Source organism: Suricata suricatta, chromosome 13, assembly GCF_006229205.1.
Source record: "Suricata suricatta isolate VVHF042 chromosome 13, meerkat_22Aug2017_6uvM2_HiC, whole genome shotgun sequence".
Classification (NCBI taxonomy): Eukaryota; Metazoa; Chordata; class Mammalia; order Carnivora; family Herpestidae; genus Suricata; species Suricata suricatta.
The window spans coordinates 82,487,470-82,505,863 of record NC_043712.1 but is presented as its reverse complement, the minus strand read 5'-3'; the positions used below and the strand labels follow the sequence as shown (position 1 = coordinate 82,505,863).

The 18,394-nt window shown below is 43.5% G+C and overlaps 3 long non-coding RNA genes across 6 annotated transcripts in view; 2 read left to right on the top strand and 1 right to left on the bottom strand.

Annotated features, from left to right (window-relative positions):
• LOC115276196 overlaps positions 1-10,483 on the top strand; it is a 28,693-nt gene extending 18,210 nt beyond the window's left edge. For all 3 annotated transcript variants that reach the window (XR_003901848.1, XR_003901849.1, XR_003901850.1), the window contains 5 exons: positions 5,910-6,031; positions 6,607-6,683; positions 7,540-7,718; positions 7,891-8,034; positions 10,449-10,483. This is a non-coding gene — a long non-coding RNA (uncharacterized LOC115276196). The remainder of the gene's footprint in view (positions 1-5,909; positions 6,032-6,606; positions 6,684-7,539; positions 7,719-7,890; positions 8,035-10,448) is intronic.
• On the bottom strand, positions 7,507-10,673 carry LOC115276201. 2 transcript variants are annotated; one of them, XR_003901854.1, is made up of 2 exons: positions 10,614-10,673; positions 7,507-7,613 (listed from the first exon to the last, which is right to left on the bottom strand). It is a non-coding gene; the product is annotated as an uncharacterized LOC115276201 (long non-coding RNA). The 2 variants fall into 2 exon arrangements; XR_003901853.1 differs by lacking the exon at positions 10,614-10,673 and adding an exon at positions 7,982-8,071.
• Positions 10,504-18,394, top strand: part of LOC115276200 — an 11,116-nt gene continuing 3,225 nt past the window's right edge. The window contains exons 1-2 of the long non-coding RNA XR_003901852.1: positions 10,504-10,542; positions 17,496-17,630. This is a non-coding gene — a long non-coding RNA (uncharacterized LOC115276200). The remainder of the gene's footprint in view (positions 10,543-17,495; positions 17,631-18,394) is intronic.

Here is an 18,394-nt window from a genome sequence, read left to right as displayed (position 1 = left end):
ATAGAACACTGGTGATAGTACAGGTAAGATGCTGACCTTGCCCTTGAGTAGCTCACCCTCTGGTAGGGAAGGCCGACCTGTATGTAGATGATACCAGTTTAAGGCTGGGCTGCCCAATACGCTCACCCCCAGCTACATGTAGCTGCCGAGACTAAATTGAGATGTGCTCTACATATAAACTCTATACTGGGTTTTGAAGACTTGGTTTGAAGAGAGGATGTAAAATCCCTAATTAATAACTGTTAGTATAGGGGCGCCTGGGTGGCTCAGTTGGTTAAGTGCCTGACTCTTGATTTCAGCTCAGGTCATGATCTCACTGTTCATGGGTTAGAGCCCTGCATTGTCTGTGCAGAGCCTGCTTGGGATTCTGTCTCTCTCTCTCTCTGCCCCTCCCCTGCTCTTTCTGTCTCTCCAAAAATAGATAAACATTAAAAAGTAATACTTGGGGGCGCCTGGGTGGCTCAGTTGGTTAAGCATCTGGCTTCAGCTCAGGTCATGATCTCATGGTTAGTGGGTTCGAGCCGTGCATCAGGCTCTGTGCTGACCGCTAGCTCAGAGCCTGGAGCCTGTCTTCAGATCCTGTGACTCCTTCTCTCTCTGACCCTCCCCTGCTAATGCTATCTGTCTGTCTGTCTGTCTCTCTCTCTCTCAAAAATAAAACATTAAAAATAAAATTAAAAAAAGTAATACTTGTTAGTACAGTATTGATCACCTATTGAAACAACATTTGGGGTATGCTGGGTTAAATATATGATTATATTTTTTTATTGAACTACACTTGACACACAGTGTGACATGGATCTCAGGTGCACAGCAGTGATTCCGCATGTCTTTGCCTTATGCTGTGCTCCCACAGGGGTGGCTACCCTCCGTCACCATACAATGCCGTCACAATACCGTCGACTGCATTTCCTGTGCTGTAGCTTTTATCCCTGTGACATATTCGTTCTGTTAACTGGAAGCATGTGCCTACCACTCCCCTTCACCCATTGATAAGCCTTTTTCTGCTGTTTGTCTGTTCCTTTTTAGTTGACTCCATATATAACAAATCATATGGTATTTGTCTTTCTCTGACTTATTTTACTTAATGTAATGCTCTCTAGGACCATATATGTTACTATATCTAGGACCATATGTTATATGTATATATATTCATATATATGTGCATTTATACACACATCTGTACATACTATATCTTATTTATCCACTAAGTTATCAGAGGACACTGAGATTGTGTATACATCTTACCTATCATAAATAATGCTGTAATAAACATAGGGGCGCATAAGTCTTTACATGTTAGTGTTTTCTTTTTCTTTGGGTAAACACCCAGCAGTGGAATTAATGGATATATCGTGTTTTTATTTTCAATTTTTCATGCAACCTCCATACTGTTTGCCACAGCGGCTGCACCAGTTTACGTTCCCACCAGCAGTGCGCAAGGGTTTCTCCGCCACATTGTCACTTGCTATGGCTTGCCGTTTTGATTCTAGCCATTCTGTCAGGGGTAAGGTAACCTCATTGTGGTTCTGGTTTGCATCCCCCTGATGGTAAGTGATGAGCATCTTTTCATGTGTCTGTTGGCCGTTTGTAGGTCTTCTATGGAAACATGTCTCTTAACATCTTCTCACTTTTTAATCCTATTATTTGAGGTGTTTTGGTGTTGAGTTGCAGGAATTCTTTATATGTTTTGGATATTAACCCCTATTGGGTATGTCATTTGCAAATATCTTCTCTCATTCAGTAGTTTGCCTTTCTGTTTTGTGGATGGCTTCCCTTGCTCTGCAAAACCTTTTTATTTTGATGTAATCCCAATAGTTTATTTTTATTTTTGTTTTCCTTGCCTGAGGAGACAGATCTAGAAAAATGTTGCTAAGGCCAGTGTCAAAGAGATTATTGCCTAGTTTTCTTCTAGGAGTTTGATGATCTCAAGTCTCCCATTTAGGTCGTTGATACATTTTGAGATTTGTTTTTGTATGGTGTAAGCAGTCCAGTTTTCCAAACATCATTTATAGAAGAGACTGTCTTTCCCTCCTTGTATATTCTTGCCTCCTCTGTTGTAGATTATGTGATGCCATAACTGTGGGTTTATCTCTTGATGCTCTATTGTGTCCTTTTCTTGTGCCAATGCCACACTGTTTTGGTTACTAGAGCTTTGTAGTATACCTTGAAATCTGGGATGTGGTACCACGAATTTTGTTCTTTCTCAAGATTGCTTAGGCTATTTTGGGTCTTTTGTGGCTCCGGACAACTCTTAGTATTATTTATTCTAGCTCTGTGAAAAATGCTATTGGTATTTTGATAGGGATTGCACTGAACGTATAGATTGATTCGGGTATCATGGCTATTTTAATAATACTGGTTCTCCCAATCCGGGAGCACGGAATACCTTTCCACCTATTTGTGTCAACTTCAGTTTTTTTCATCAACATGTTATAACCTTAAGAGGACAGGTCTTTCACCTCCTTGGTTAAATGTATTCCTAGGTATTTTATTCTTTGTGGTGTGATTGTGAATGGAATTGTTTTCTTAATTTTACTCCCTGCTATTTCCTTATGTGTATAAAATGCAACTGAGGCACCTGGGTGGCTCAGTCAGTTAGGTTTGTGACTTCAGCTCAGGTCATGATCTCATGGCTCATGGGTTCTGGCCCCACATGGGGCTCTGTGCTGACAATTCAGAGCCTGGATCCTGCTTCAGATTCTGTGTCTCCTTCTCTCTCTCAAAAATAAACATTAAACAAAAATTTTAAAAAAAGAAATGCAGCTGATTTCCAGGTGTTATTTTGTCTCATGCAACTGCCCAGAATTCTTTTTTCTAAATGTTTGAGAGTGAGCAAGCGAAAGACCAGACATGTTCACAAGCATAAGAGGGCCAGGGAGAGATGGAAAGACAGAATCTCAAGCAGGCTCTGTGTGGCCAGCTCCCATAATTCTTTTCATAATTTTTAGTGGTATATTTAGGGTTTTCTATGTATAGTATCGTATCATCTACTTTGTAACTTCTTCCTTACCAAAAAACAAATAATAATTCAGGGCTCCTGGGTCCCTTTGGTTAAGTGAGCAACTCGCAATTTGAGCTCCGGTCATGATCTCATGATTCAGGAGTTTGAGCCCTGTCAGGGTTAGGATTCTCTGTCTCTCTCTCTCTCTCTGCCTGTCCCCTGCTCACTCACGGTCTCCAAAAAAACAAGAAAAGTAAAATTTCAAAAATTGTAGTACTGGAAAATCTAAAAGTATGCGGCCTCTGTTGGACGGCACTGGTCTACGGTGGTACAGGTGCTGTGGGAACGAGCTCGGGGCAGCCTGTCAGGCACCCTGGGGGTGAAGACGTACTGGCTGGAGGCGCAGATGTGTCCTGAGCTGAGTCTTGAAGGATGAGCAGAGGTTATCCACGCCAGGGCATAGCCTGAGGATGTTCTGGCTGAAGGCCCAGGGAAAGTGTGGAGTTGGGGAGGAGCCCTGGGAGCAGGTGGTTGTTCCACAGCCTCACGTGTGAGGCGTTGAAGACTGGAAGAGGCTGAAGCTGCCCGAGCAGTGAGGCCTGGTTTCCTACCACTTAGTCATCACTAAATGTCCCAGTTCTCATCTTACACATGAGGTCTGGCTGTGTGTCTACTCTTGGTTTGTTTGAAATTTTAGACTCTTGGCTGTTGAAAGGTGGAAGGTCCTGTCTCTACAAGAATAGGACGATCCTGGAAGATAACGCTACTGCATGCACATAGGCTACTCGGAAGGCAGAATGTCATTTTCCCGCTGTACACAGTCCTAGAGAGTAGACAGGAGGCTCAAATTCCCACCTGGGTACAGGCCTAACAAAAGACAAGCCGAGAGAAAGGCGAGAGCTTCTGGTCCAAGGAGAGGATGCATGACGGCATTCACACCCATCTGTCTGTGACCTTCAGTGGCAGGACCTCCCACCCCCAAATTCCCACCAAAAAAGAATATAGTTGGCCGTTGAACAACACAGCTGTGAAGTGCATGGCTCCACTTATATGCAGATTTCTTTGCAGTACTATAACTATTTGCTCTTAAGAGTTTCCTAACATGTTCTCTAGCTTACTCTAAGAATACAGTATATAATATGTATACGAAATATGTGTTGACTATCTAGGTTATCAGTAAGGCTGCCAGTCAACAGGCTATTAGATCTGGAGGGAGTCAGAAATTATATAAGGATATTCGACATGGAGAGTTGGTGTTCTTGACTCCTGCCATTATTCAAGGGTCCACTATATAATCATTTATTAGATGACACTAATTTGGAAGTTCATTCTATCCCAAATCACCCTCAGGTCTTCTGCCTTTAATAAGTAATTATTAAATGGCTACTTAGTAGGTCATGCAAGGTGAAAGGAGTAGCAAAAGGAGACTGCAAACCTAAGTGGATGGAGAAGCTGGAGAGTGACCGGACATCTTCAAGGTCTGCTTCTCACTCTTGAATGTGCTTGGGAATCACACGGATCCTGTGAAGATGTTGGTTCTAATTCACTTGGTCTAGGGTTGGAAGCAACGCAACACATCCTTATTGAGCTTCTGGGTGATGTCAGTGCTGCTGGTCCACGGGCCTCACTTGGAGTTCCAAGGTCTTCAGTGTCAAAACTTTACCCACAGCTGGAATCTACATTGTAACAGCCCCAAGGAGTCTTTAGAAATCTCTGAGGGAAGACCTATAAGCGTGATTCACCTCCTCTTCCTCCTCTCTGGAGTGAGTGTAATTGTTGGAACAGTTTTTTTGTCTCTAGATGCTACCTGGGAAATTTCTATGCATTGGTCATTGTTCTATTTCTGGAACCATGGAGATAATGAAACTGATCTCTCTCATGACAGCCAATTGGAAATTCGAAAAATATTTTTATATTTCCCTTAATTCTTCTTTTTCAGTACATTAATCTGCTCATCTCCTTTAGCTGTTCATCATAGGACCTATTGGACTGTCCTGGCAATCTGTTCTTTAAGTGTTACCTTGTAACTGAGCACAGCATTCTTGCTTTGTCTAAATATCAGAGAGTAAGATGGGCTTATTACCTACATGGCTATGAATTCTCTGCTTCTGCTGGAGTCCTCAGTCATCTTGGCATGTTGAGTACTCTTTGAGTGTCACTGCTTTTAAGCCCCTCTTAGTGGACTGAGCTAGAGAATATATGTATGCTTATGTGGACATGTATGTCTACAGGGTTTTCTTATTTGTCCACCCATCCATCCATCCATCTCTACATCCAACCATCTAGAGACAACCCTGAGTTTAGAGTGATACCTTTACTCCAATCCAATGGCATAGGTTTATTGTAGCTTTCTCCCTTTCCCCATTTGTAACTTCCTTCCCCGGGAATAAAAAACCTGCTTTCTCCTATCCTTAAGATCACCTGTGTGATCAAACCCACCTCTCATGTCCTAACACCCTCCCACTTCTTCTGGGACCCGCCTAATAGCTTTTGGGCTGAACCATTTGGCAAGGCAAGGGGGAAAGAATGAGGAGGAGGAGAGGTGGTTTCTCTTTTGACTTGGAATTTAGTGAATTAGGTGTTTCTAATATTGACTCATCCTTGGACTCCCACATTGTGCCCTGGCTTTGATTTTTTTGTACCCTTTAAGATTTCTTAACAAGTTAATTTATTTTTGCTGATCTGAAAAGGCTTTGTCATGCCAGAAATGTTCTTAGACATTCCCTTAATTACATTCTCTTTGATTTCTACAGGGGGACTATAAAGATTTCTCCTGACTTCTGTGGATTTTTCCGGAGTCCTTGCTTTTGGAAATGCTACCAGAAAGATGACTGTGTTTTCAGTGGTGGAAATTATTGCTAGTTCTCCAAAGCTGGGAATCACAGAATATCTCCTTTCCAGTAGGGAAGCAGGACCCTCACCAAAGCCACAACGTTTCTTTTAATACCCTTCATTTTCTTCATAGAAACAGAACTGAGATTACTAACATTTCCTGGAATTAAAAAAAAAAAAAAGGATAAAAAGAATTCAACTAGATGCCCATTTGTTAGCCCAGCAATGGCATGGATTAGCCTTGAAGAGTAATTGGTGAGTAAACCAAAACCGATTCACCATCCTTCATCTCCAGCCTGTCCCCCAAGATTTTCTTGGAACTGATGAGAAGGTTAATTGAAAAGATAAATCTGCTTTGGATAGCACTTGCATTTTAAGCAGAGATGGAAGTTGGGGAAGTGCCATGTAGGCATCTATCATTGTACAGATCATAATTATTGTCAGTGACCCGAAATCTGGAGCGGGTCATGATGGTTAAATAATGTCCATAGTTTTGCTCTTTGGGAAAGCCTTTGTCCCCAACCGGGTCATTACCACTTTGCTGTGGGTCTTTTATGCCTAAAGTGCCTACGTTGCTTATACTTATCTGAGTAATTAATTGTGGAGGCAACCATTTTGCAGATATGATTTCCTTCCTCTGACAGACAAGGCTTGGATTGCTTTCATTTTTATATTGCATTATTCACACACCCTCACCCCATTTCTGTTTAAAGATATTTAATATGTATGTAGACTCCTCCCCAAAGGTCTACATGCCTCGTGTGCACACACAAATCTACCCCCAGTGCACGTGTACTTCTGTATGTGTTTTAATTTTTTTCCTTGACTAGGTCACTCCTGAGAAAACATTCGAGTATGACAAAATGTGGTAAAGGAGGTGAAATGGATGATGCTTTTTGGTTCTGAGGTTTGTACTCATTGTTGCCAGGGTAAGTTGACTACTGGGGCTCCCTGTGAATTGCTCGCTTCAGCTAGGTCCCTGGCTCTGTTGACCCAGAGAGAGAGTAATCTAATGATACAAATTAAGAAATGTGTGAAAACAATAATTCGAACTTGCATTTTAGAAGTGTGTTTGCTGGAATATTGTCTGAGCCTGCAGTTGGAGCGTTCCCTGTGCTGGCCACTGTCCTAGGTGCTGGAGATGTAGTAATAAGCAGAGAGAACCGTGGTCCCTGCTGGTAAATTTAACAACTGGTTTTGCTAAAACAAAAGCTCTGATTTTTCATTTTTTCCAGTGCCTGTGCTCTGAAGATTCCCACGTTGGCCAATTTCAAGCTACCCATGTTCTGCAGTGCCTGGCACATAGAAATTGGCAATGTCATCATAATCAGCATTAGGCTTGCTTTGACAACATAGTAAAAAAGAAACTCATGCTCTACAGGGGAAAAGTCTAAGATGTGCTCCGGGGATGTGTGTGGAGAAGGGTCTGAGGGACATTCCTTTTTCTTTTTTACTGAAAACCGGAAAGATGCAAATTTTTAGAAGTATGTACTTTATAACCTTTCAAGGAAGAATTTACCATGAACAAGCATGGTTTTCACATGATGCTGGCCAGATGGGGCCCAACACAGAGGATAGCAGGGAGTTATTACGAGTGCTATATCACAATAGATGAATGCCTACTAAATGACTGTTGAATTGTTTTCCTGATGAAAAGGGACTTAAACTATTGACAAAAAATAGTATAAGCACTCCATTTGCTGTAGAACAGATCACCCCAAAACAGTAGCTCAAGATATTGACAATATTTATTTTGTCCACAGGCTTGCAGTTTTGGTGGGGCACGGTGAGCACATTGTGTAGCTTCTGCGTGGCAGCAGGTGGGGTGACCTGAAGACTGAAGAGTAGAATTCTCAGAAGGGGCATGCGTGTTGCCGGTGGATGCCGGCGGTTGGCAGGGACAGGTGTGGGGCCCTCCCATGGGGTCGCTGATCTCTCCCAGGTGAGTGTCCCAAAGCAGAATCAGGTAGAAGCCATAGCAGCTTCTATAACCTAACTTTAAAAGTTCTACCACACCACTGTCTTCATCTTGGCGGGGCGGGCATGTTGGTGGTGCTCACAAAGCATCACCCAGATCCCAGGAGAGGAAACTTAGACTCTACCTCCTCCTCTAGACAGGGTCTGCAATATTAATGTGGCCATTTTTGGCAAAGACACCCTGCTCCAAGAAATTCTCGCCTTTTGGAGGTCATCTGTACCACATACCTGCAGAGAAAATGTGAAAAGTGAGCCCGATTCTCTCAGCTGCCCAGCTGCATGTGAGTATTGGAACTTCACCCTCACACCCTACACACGGCATGGTGGAAGCTGTACATTCCTAGGAAACCCAAAAGATGTTCATCTTGTATTTCCCATGCCTAGCTCAGCCATGAGTTTTAAATTAGTTTCCACGTGAACTGTCAAATTTAGCTTAGCCAAAAAAGCAGATTGATGCATTGCAGGGATGGTGGAAGACTACCTTTGCTTGGTTGGACTCTGCATTTTAATTTTTATCTCTAAGCTTTCTCAAATGCCAAGAGCACAGGGATTCCTTAGTGCAAAGAGGTGTCCTTATTACTTGCCAGTCCCTCTAGGAACAAGGCTTTGTTGAACTTATCGTAGTGCTTGAGAGTCCAGTGCCTTCCTCTCCTTATTTGTTTGTTAGGGTTGGAGTTGGTTCATTCATTAATATCCCCAGTGTCCTCCTGACTGGGGCATGCATAAACAGAACATATTAACAGGTGACTAACAGGTAATCACCAGATATGTATGGATTACCCATAGAGGAGCACTTAGAAAATGGTCATAAAACATCCAATTAATGCAGTCTGCTAGATTGGAATCTTAATTCATGATGTGAATTGGTAGTCCCAAACCAGTTGTATCTTAGACCTGCAGGGATTCTAATTTTTAAAGACCCTATTACTGTCATTTTGTATTTCTTTGAACCAATCCAAGTTCTTGCCTCATGTCAGAAGATGAGGTCATTGTATAACAGAGGCCTGAAAAACTAAGCTCTTCCGGCAATTCATCTGCAACACAAAATGATTCAGGGCTGGATAAGTCAGATTGAATTTTAACAAAGTCTTGGCCCCAGTCTTTTCTTATTGAGGCTGAAGACAACCAGGAGGTAGTTCTGGTAAGACAGAGTGAGTATTTTGTGGTGGAGAAATTCGTTGACATTTTGGGCCGTCCCTTTCCTCCTGTAACGAGTGAACTGAGGGCTAAGCCTGTCCCTGCTTCCGTGGAATTCAAATATTGTGTGTCCAGATATTTCTGTTCCTTGCCCTATACTTGTGAGGAACACGGGCTAATATCCCCAGCTCAGACAGTTGATCAGTGACGATAGTCAGCCTGGTGCTTTTTTAGGAGGTTGGGGCTCCCTCCCCAAAGACGCTGCGGTCCGGCCAATGCCAGTCTTTAAACTTCCCCTTATAATCTGGCTGGGAATGATTGAACTAGAATAGTTGCTAACTCACTCACTCCTAAAATAATTTTTGTGAAGAGGGTCTTGCCTTGATAGAAGTTACTGTGGCTCAGTACAAAATGGTATTATGACTCAATTTCTATACTTGGTAAACATTTTACAGTATAAACTCAGGTTTCCACTAAACTTTTATATACTGATTCACTTTATAGGAGAAGCTATTGCTTTGAGAAATAAATGGGGGGAAGGAATTCTAGTTCATAAATCTCAGCATTTCCCTCTTTAGCTTTGTGTTTGTGCCAAAATATTTTTCTTATATATATACATGTTCTATCTGATGATGGTTATCATTGTTGGGTAGCACTTTTTTATATTCTCCAGGCCCTTTCTGCTGGAACTTCTAGAATAAACAATTACGAACTATTGTTTATGGTTAGAAGTCAGCAATGGGGCAAAAAATGGCAATTGTTGCGTAGAGCCACAAAGAATAAATAAGGTTTCCACAGGTTGAAGAGTAGATAAAAGATACTTCCAGGTAGAGGGCACAAAGGCTTGGCCCCCCCCGCCCCCCAAGCAGAGGTGAATAGCTCAGTGCAGCCTGGGCACAACCGCTATGGGGGGTACGCAGGGCTTGAAATATTCAGTCCTCAGCAAGGAAGGCAAAGAGTTCTGAAGTTCTGTTTCTATTGTCTGGAGTGGCCTTTTGGAGACATGTGTTAAGATAGACTCTGATGGTGCATAGGGCTCAGGAGGAGGGTCAACAGAGCATCAGGGCCACCTAATTTCTCTTCATTGGGCATTTTCCTGCCCTTGATTCTTGTGATATTTTGGGGTATATATGGAGATCCTTGAGGGAGTCATGAAATGCCGGCCCTTTGGACAAGGGGGTTTTGCTTTTGGTTGTCATTTTAACCCTCATGGTGGGTACTGCGGCAGGACTTCCTGTGCAACATATTTTAGTGCTGACAGCCACATGAGATACACCCGAATGTTCACATCTGAATTTCTGAATCAGAGATTCAGTCAAAGGGATGACTCAGGAACGATGAATCTGATTGGCTGAGGGTATAAATTTCCATTTAAAAACTGATGGGGCACAGACCTAATTTTTTTTTCCCCACAAGAAAAAGAGCCAAAGTAGACACTAGATCCTACTTCACTGGTTACCAGGAAAGTTCACACTCTCAAAGCATTTGCATGATTATATATGTACCTTTTGATTGGTGAAGAATTATTCTGTAAAAGAATTGTATTTACTTTTGACAGAGAGACAGACACGGGGCTTGAGCTCATGAATCATGAGCTCATGACCTGAGCCGAAGTTGGACGGTTAACCCACTGAGCCTCCCAGGCGCTCCTGGTGAGTACTTTTGCAATAAACCAATCCAAGTATTTTACATGCTTTGAAGAAAGTTAAAAATGTGTACTTACCTGCTCAAAGCTGTAATTTCTGTGAAATCTCTTTTTGTTGTTCCCACTGCTGTTCAGTTATTCCTAACAATCTCATTGGGGAAAAAAATATAGCCTTTACATTAGTGTCACTTGAAGAGTTTATATTTAATTAGCATTTTTTTTTTCAATTTTGGGACTTTCTTGGGGGGGGGCACATTTTAGCAGTCTAAAATCAGGGTGGGTACATTGTAAATTCTGTCTGCATTTCCTGTCCCCGCCCCCTGGTACTAGTTACTAATTCTATGCTGCTTCTTAGCCATTTTAGAATTAAGGATATGGGGAAAGTACACACACAGAGGATAGATGACTCCCATTGATTTTGCAAAAAGGAAAGAGTAAGAAGGTGATAAGGAAGAAAAGGTCCTTTAGGTCCCCTCCATTTTGAATGTGGCTCCGTGTATATAGGACAGTGCGAATTTGAGATGACTCTTCCACAGTTGTCTTAAGGTACTGGATAAATCGTCCGTGCTCCTTCAACTACTTTATTTGGGTGTAGTAAGCTGATAAGGTCAATTAGGTTTTGGTGCTGGAGCAAACACTTGGACTTTTACATTCTAAGGTTTTTAACTTAATCTCTAGGTAAATCTATAGGGAATTTTAAGGGTTGTCCAGTCCAGCCACAGCTTTGGAAATAGGGCCTTGTCTTATAAGAACTTTCTCCATCGTGGAGGGCTGGAGTTGTCCTGGCTCATCCCTCAGGCTGCGGATTAGGGGAAGTTCTCAGATCCTTCCTGTCCCATTATTTTCACCTTAAAATAGCAGTCTTCAAGCCCACTTAAATTTCTAGTTGCCCCCTGTCTGTGGCACACAGACACGTTGTGTGATGCTCAGCAAAGTACCGGCTATATTTGGGAGACTGCAGTTTGTGACCAGTCAAGTTACTCACCACCACTGAGTGTCTTCGTTTATCCAAGCCATTCAGAAAATCATCCGTGTGTCAGGACGAGCCTGGATGCTGGAAAAGACATAGTCTCTGCTCCCAAAGAACTCTGCTCCTGAAAATATACAAGAAAGAGTTACCATTTGCGATCTAGAAGGTCAGTTCTCTGATCGGGAGCACCCAGGCTTGGGAATGGGGTATGCTAGACAAGCAACCTGTTTGGTGGCCTTACTTCAAAGCTGAGACAGGAATTGTTAGGAGTTCCTTATTTTCTTCCCTGTAAAATGGGGACATACCTACCTTACTTGGGTATAGTGATAAACAGAGACAATGAATGTGCCCAGCCGTTCATTATTGAGCCAGAAACCACATATTGAATAGAGAACCATCCCAGGCTATTGGAATTCAAAATTGAGTAGGGTCTTATAGTCCACAGGTCCAGCCTGAGGTCCTGAGGCTGCCTTATTACTGCTCTTGCCCCCCTTGCCTGCTCACCAGTCTACATCTCAAGAGCACTGGCTTAGGGAGGCCAGGAATGTGTGCTTTTCTCTTGTCTACAGTTATATGTTCAGGGCTTAGCAGTTCCAAGCTGACCGTGGCTGTGAAGATGCAGCCCACGCTCTCTGTCACCTCTTCAGTTCACATCTACCCAACGTTCTACTGCCAATCCCTGAGTGTATTTGCCAGAATGCCTTTGCCAGCTGCCAAAGCCCACTCAGGCCACGCCTGGGGGCATGATGGGGAATTAAGCTCTATCCAGTTGCTTCACATCCTACCCGGCTCTGAGGAATTACGGTTTCCCAATGGCAAGAGCTTCATTGGTAGTTTACCCTTCAATAGCTGCTATTTTCCCTTAAGTTTATTTAGCTTGAGAGAGAGTACTAGTGCCAGTGGGAGGGAGAGAAAGAGAATCCCAAGCAGGATCCACACACTGTCAGCAAAGAGCGCAGTGCTAGGGCTCTAACTCATGAAGGATGAGATCATGACCTTAGCTGAAATCAAGAGTTAGACACTCACCTGACCCTCACCCAGTCACCCCTTCATCTTTCCCCACTTCCCAACCAGTGACTTCAGGGGTCCCCCAACTCCCAAATAAATCACTTACATTTGAATCCTTCTCTAAATGTCTGCCCAAACTGAAATGTCTACTCGACATCCAAATCCTTATCTTCTCTCTGGCTAATTCTGGTGCCTATACAGAGCCCGTTTCATAATGGGAACTGAAAATGTCAGATAACCTTGCATCAGGGGATGGATACCTGACGTGGACTTTGCTAATCAGATGCATGCACTCCACTCCCTAAATTGGAAGCTAATGTCCTGAAGGAAGGAAAAGCCCAGAATTGACCCCATTGACAGATGGTCTAGAGACCACTATCTGAATGGAAATTTCCAGCATCCAGTATCAGTAGCACAACCCCACATAGCATCGCTTCCCTGAATGGTCCTACGTGGAGGTTTCTGAACCCTGCTCCTTCTTCCTTTGTAGCCTCTGGGTCTTTTGTCCTCCCAGAGATCCTTAGCTCTCTCTAGTACCTGTTGTGATCAGTTCCTTTCCTGCCAATCCATCATGTGCTGTTCGTGTAGCTTGTGCCTAAGGTGGTGGTCTGTGTGGGTCAGGAGAGAGCCAGGAAAACCATCCTCTGCTTCTTGCAAACTGTTGGGACTTAATACAGAAGGTGATGGAAGAGCTGGAAAGCCAACCAGGGAGCCATGAGGTAACCTATACATCAGTAGCACCTTGGAAGCTGCCATTAACCGTGTGGCTGAAGGAGCCATGGAGGAAGAGAGGAAGGAGCTAGAACCACAGGAGGGGAGCTTCCTGGAGAGGTGACCAGTGGGCGTCCAGGAACTGAGGCCGAGCCAGACATAGACCCCAATGCCAACAGGCAGTTGCCATGTGCACGTAAGGAAGGGTTACATAATTTTTGGCCAAATGAAGAGGGCGGGGACCAGAACCTTGAGTTAAACCAACTCTTAAAAGGATCGGGAAATGAGACCTTGGCCTCTAAGGAGAAATAGTCAGAGAGCCAGGAGGAAGCCAAGGCAAGAGTAGCATCCCAGAAGTCACAGCTCTGAAGCCATGAACTCAGCCAGACCCCTAACTGGATTTCCACCAAGCACACCTCTGAATTATTCATCGAGTCCAGACAGGAGACTCAGAGCGCTAATCCACGAGCTTTGGGTATCACAGCTTCTAATCCAGGCTATTCCCTGGGTAACTGGAGTTATTAAGTGAGGATCACAGTGCTTGCCAACTTTCACTGGGCCAGGTAAGCAGCAATGCATAATGGAGATTTTTAAAGAAGTTGGCAAGATGGAGAAACATGTCACAGCAGAAACCTTAATTGATCAGGGAGAGACCAGTGCACTCACTCTCACAGCTGGAAACTACAGGACTGTCCTACTGGACTTCCACGAAGCGATGGAGTGCAACATCTTTGCGAAGAGAAAACAAAGCTCTGCGTTTGGATTTGTGAGAAGGAATGTGGTGTAATGGAAAGAACATCCATTTCAGATTCAGGAGAACATCATTCTAAATCTTACCTCCACTGCTCATTAGCCATAGGATCGTAGAAGTTAGTTTGAACCAAGCTTCAGTCCCTTCATGGTTAAAATTGACCATGTGGGTGATGTGTCATTCCAGCACCAGAATGGGCACTTCCTAAATATGTGTTCCCAAGCCCCACTTCTTTTTACCATAGATCTAGCCTAGGAAAGAAAAGATGAGAGAAATTCTTTCTCCAAAAAAATGGCTGGGATGAATCATTTCAAGAGGAAAATGTTTAAAAGGAATGAAAATCCAAACCTTGGCACTCCTGGTTATTACTGAAAGCACCAATATCGATGGGCATTCTCCATCCAAGGCCATTGAGTCCATTTCACAGGGTCTTAAAAAATTTTTATCTGTACCTATTTTGTCTCTTGAAAAAAAAAAAAACCCTTACTTCCCATGCATTCCATCAAATACCTGTTCATTTATATCTTGAGTGGGACATCATTTTCAGGTCATGCCTTGGTGTTTCTGTGACCTGAGCAAGGGGTCTCTGTGACTTTATCACAGGGTTTTTTTTTTTTTTTTCCCCTGACATGGCTGGAAAGGTGATTGCGTCCAGGCCCAGCACCAAGGAGCAGGGTCTCCACTGTGCGTTAGCAGCACCAAGGAGTGTTGCCAAGATACAGCACAAAACACAAGACCCCACCGTCCCCCTCTGGGTTTCTGGAGCAGCTGGCTCTAGCTCCGCTGTGGACATTTCAGTTCCTTCACTGAAATCCCAACACCTCTCTCCCCCAGACAGGAACATGCCTCATAATGTGACTTTCTCCATGCTGTTTAGTCTTATGATTTTATTCAGCCCTCAAAGAGACCATTTGGGGCTGAGGACCACGAACCAGCATCTCTGGGGATGGAGGCAAGTCCCTGAGATGGTCACTGAGGTGGAAAAGTGATAGCCCCCATGGTTGCCTGGGGAGCTGAGTTGGCTAAGCACCCAACTTCATTCAGCTCAGGTCATGATCTTGCAGTTTGTGAGTTCAAACCCCCGCAACAGGCTCTGTGCTGACTCAGGTCACGATCTTGCGGTTTGTGAGTTCAAGCTCCACCTCAGGTTCTGTGCTAACAGCTCAGAGCCTGGAGCTTGCTTTGGATTCTGCATTTCCCTCTCTCTTTACCCACTCTGTATCTCTCTCCAAAATAAATATTTAAAAAAAAAACCCCTCAGATGGAGCTCAGACAAAATCAGGTGTCACTTAAACTTTGTCATTGTGTGGGCAACCTGTATGCCTTCTCTCATTCTGCTGCCTGAGCTTTGGGACAATACTCTATTTCAGAGCACCACAGGGATATTTATCCCTTTATTAATATATCAGTCACATAGCTTTAAATATCCTATTTGGCATATTTCAGAGGTTTATTTTTGAGAGAAAGAGCATTAGCGGGCGAGAAACAGAGAGAGGGAGACAGAATGTGAAGTAGGCTCCAGGCTCTGACCTGTCAGTGAAGAGCCCAACCCAGGGCTCCAACTCACCAACCACATGGTCATGACCTAACCTGATGTCAGATGCTTAACTGACTGAGCCACCCAGGTCCCTATTCTTTTTTTTTTTTTTTTTTTTTTTTTAAGGAGTGGCCATAGTATCAGGCCAAACTTAAAAAATAATGGGGGAGAACTTTTCTTTCTGATTTCTACCATGTAGGACATGGGTCAAGTCGCCCCAGCAGGCCCCTTTCCCAACAGAAAACAAGCTTTCCCAGAAGAAGGGGGGCTCCAGGCCTGGGTCTGCCTCACAGAGGCAGGCTCATAGCGAGCAGACTTACGGTGGATAGTGCCACGGACCCTGACCTTGAGGCCCCTCTCTGCAGGTGGTGCTTTGGGATTACTGCAAAGCACCTGGTCCTCTGTGTTTCCTTTGAAGAAATAAATCAATGAATTTATTTAGTCATTACTCATGGCACCAAATGGCTACAGTTAACCACAGTCGGCTCTTGCAGGAGTAATTTAAACATATTTATTCCTTCATTTTAATATTTAATTGCATATTCTAATAGAATGCTACCTCCGTTCACCTTCTATGAACGTGGTTTTGTCCCTCGGATCCTTTGACCATCCTTCCAGTGTGCTACCCTGCGGTGTCAGGATTTGCATTCGGGGACAGTGGCACAGTTACTGTAGAGCCAAGGCGCCTCTTATCAGGTGTCCATTCCTATCCCATTATTATTTTACTCAGACCTGAGAATTTGCTGTTAAAAAACAATGCATTTTGTTTTCTTGGTACACAGTCAGCTTTCCCAGGGCACATGATATTCAAGGCGCTCCGTCTAGCACCCTGAGTAGAGTAACTGATTTAATTTTTACCGTGGCTCATGAGGTAGGTACATTATGATCCACATTATCGATGGGAAATGTAAAGCCCAAAGGCTCATTGACTAGCAGAAGACGCTGAGTGCCAGAGTTAGGGTTTGAACCTGGGCAGTCTGGCTATTGCATCTACTGTCCCAAGCCCAAGCAAACCCACCAGGGAATTTGCCGCCTGTGGCTCAGTCTACTGTGTGTCCCCATCCTCTGGCTTCACCTGAATTGCTTGCTGTTATCTATCCCTACGCCCACTGCTCACACTGGACTTACTCTTACCATTGGCCAGAGGATTTCCTTCCCCTCCCTCTGGGGTGGATTCCAGGTTGTTGGGGTAGCGTTCCTTCTTTCTTGTTGGAGTCATCCTGTAGAAGACTTCTTAGAAAATGCTTACATTCTCTCTTGATAGCACTGGGGATGGCCTTCACTGACCTCCTTTCTCCTAATCATTTGTATGTGACCGGTTTTTTCCCTTATTGGAAAACCTTTTACTGGCTGCCTGGTGCTCAGAAATTCTACAACCATGTGGGTCTTTTCTCATGTTTTGTGCTCAGGAGGCCTGTTCAGTGTGGACGTATGTGTACTTCAGGCCTGAAAATGTCCTTGTAATATTTACCTTCTGAAACCTGTTAGTGGGATGTTGGGGCTCCCAGATTGGCCTTCTGGTTTCCTCTATATTTAATTTTTTTAATGTTTATTATTTTAGAGAGAGTGTGTGTAAACAGGAGGAGGGGCAGAGATAAAGGGAGACACAGACTCTGAAGTAGGCTCCAGGCTCTGAGCTGTTACACAGAGCCTGATGGGGGGCTTGAACCCACAAACCGTAAGATCATGACCTGAACCGAAGTTAAGTGCTTAACTGACTAAGGCACCTGGGTGCTTCCCCTTTTTAAAACTTTATTTTTTAATGTTTATTATTTGTGTGTGGCAGAAAGAGAGCGTGTGAGTGGGAGAGGGGCAGAGAGAGAGCGAGAAAAGTTTCCTATATTTTAGAAAAAGGTTTTAAGTTATTTCCTTATTGCCCACATGTTTTGTGAATTTTATATTTGTGTATATAATATTAGCTCTCACCTCTAAATTTCTAAGAACTCTTTCTTATCCAAATCTCTTTTTTCTTTTTCTTAATAGCATCCTGACCTTGTTTTAAGGATAAATAGCTTCTCTCTCTGAGGTCATCACATAAAATATGAGACATCAAAACAAGGAAGGAAGAAAGGAAACACAGAAGGGAAGTTTATGTTAGAGACTTTCTTCACATGCCAGGTGAGTCTGGCTCTCTCTCAAGATTTGAAAAGGGGAGGAAATGCTGATGGGAAACTGTGGAGTTGGGCGTGGCTTGTCCAGTGCCCCAGACCGTAAATAGATGAAGATTTGTCTTTTTCATTAGGAGGTTTTTAAGAGTCGGTACTTGTAGGTTGGTCTCTCAGCACATGAGGGATGGATTTGTGCTGAATTTTATTGAAATTCAACATTCCATATGGGGGCTCCTCAAACCTCTTCTGCAACTTGGTTTCTACCTCCCTGCCATCATGCTTAGCACTGTCTTCTTTTCTTTCCCACTACTCTCTTCTTAGACCTTTTAACAGAGCGGTTTGATTCATGCTGACCCTGGTCCTCAGAGCACTTTTCTTGCTCTCTTTTTTTAATGTTTTTTAATGTTTATTTTTTGAGAGAGAGAGAGAGAGAGATTGAGACTGAGCTTCAACAGGAGAGGGGCAGAGAGATGGAGATAAAATCTCAAGCCAGCTTTGTCAAAAATTAATTGACCATACATTTGTGGGCCCAGCTCTGGATTCTCTTTTCTATTCCATTGGTCTATGTGTCTGTTTTTGTGCCAATACCATACTGTCTTGATGATGACAGCTTTGTATCCAATGGAAAAAAGACTGCCTCTTTAGCAGGTGGTACTGGGAAAATTGGACAACATGTAGAAGAATGAAACTAGACCACTTTCTTACACCGTACACAAAAATAAGATCAAAATGGCTGAAGGACCTGAATGTGAGACAGGAAACCATCAAAACCCT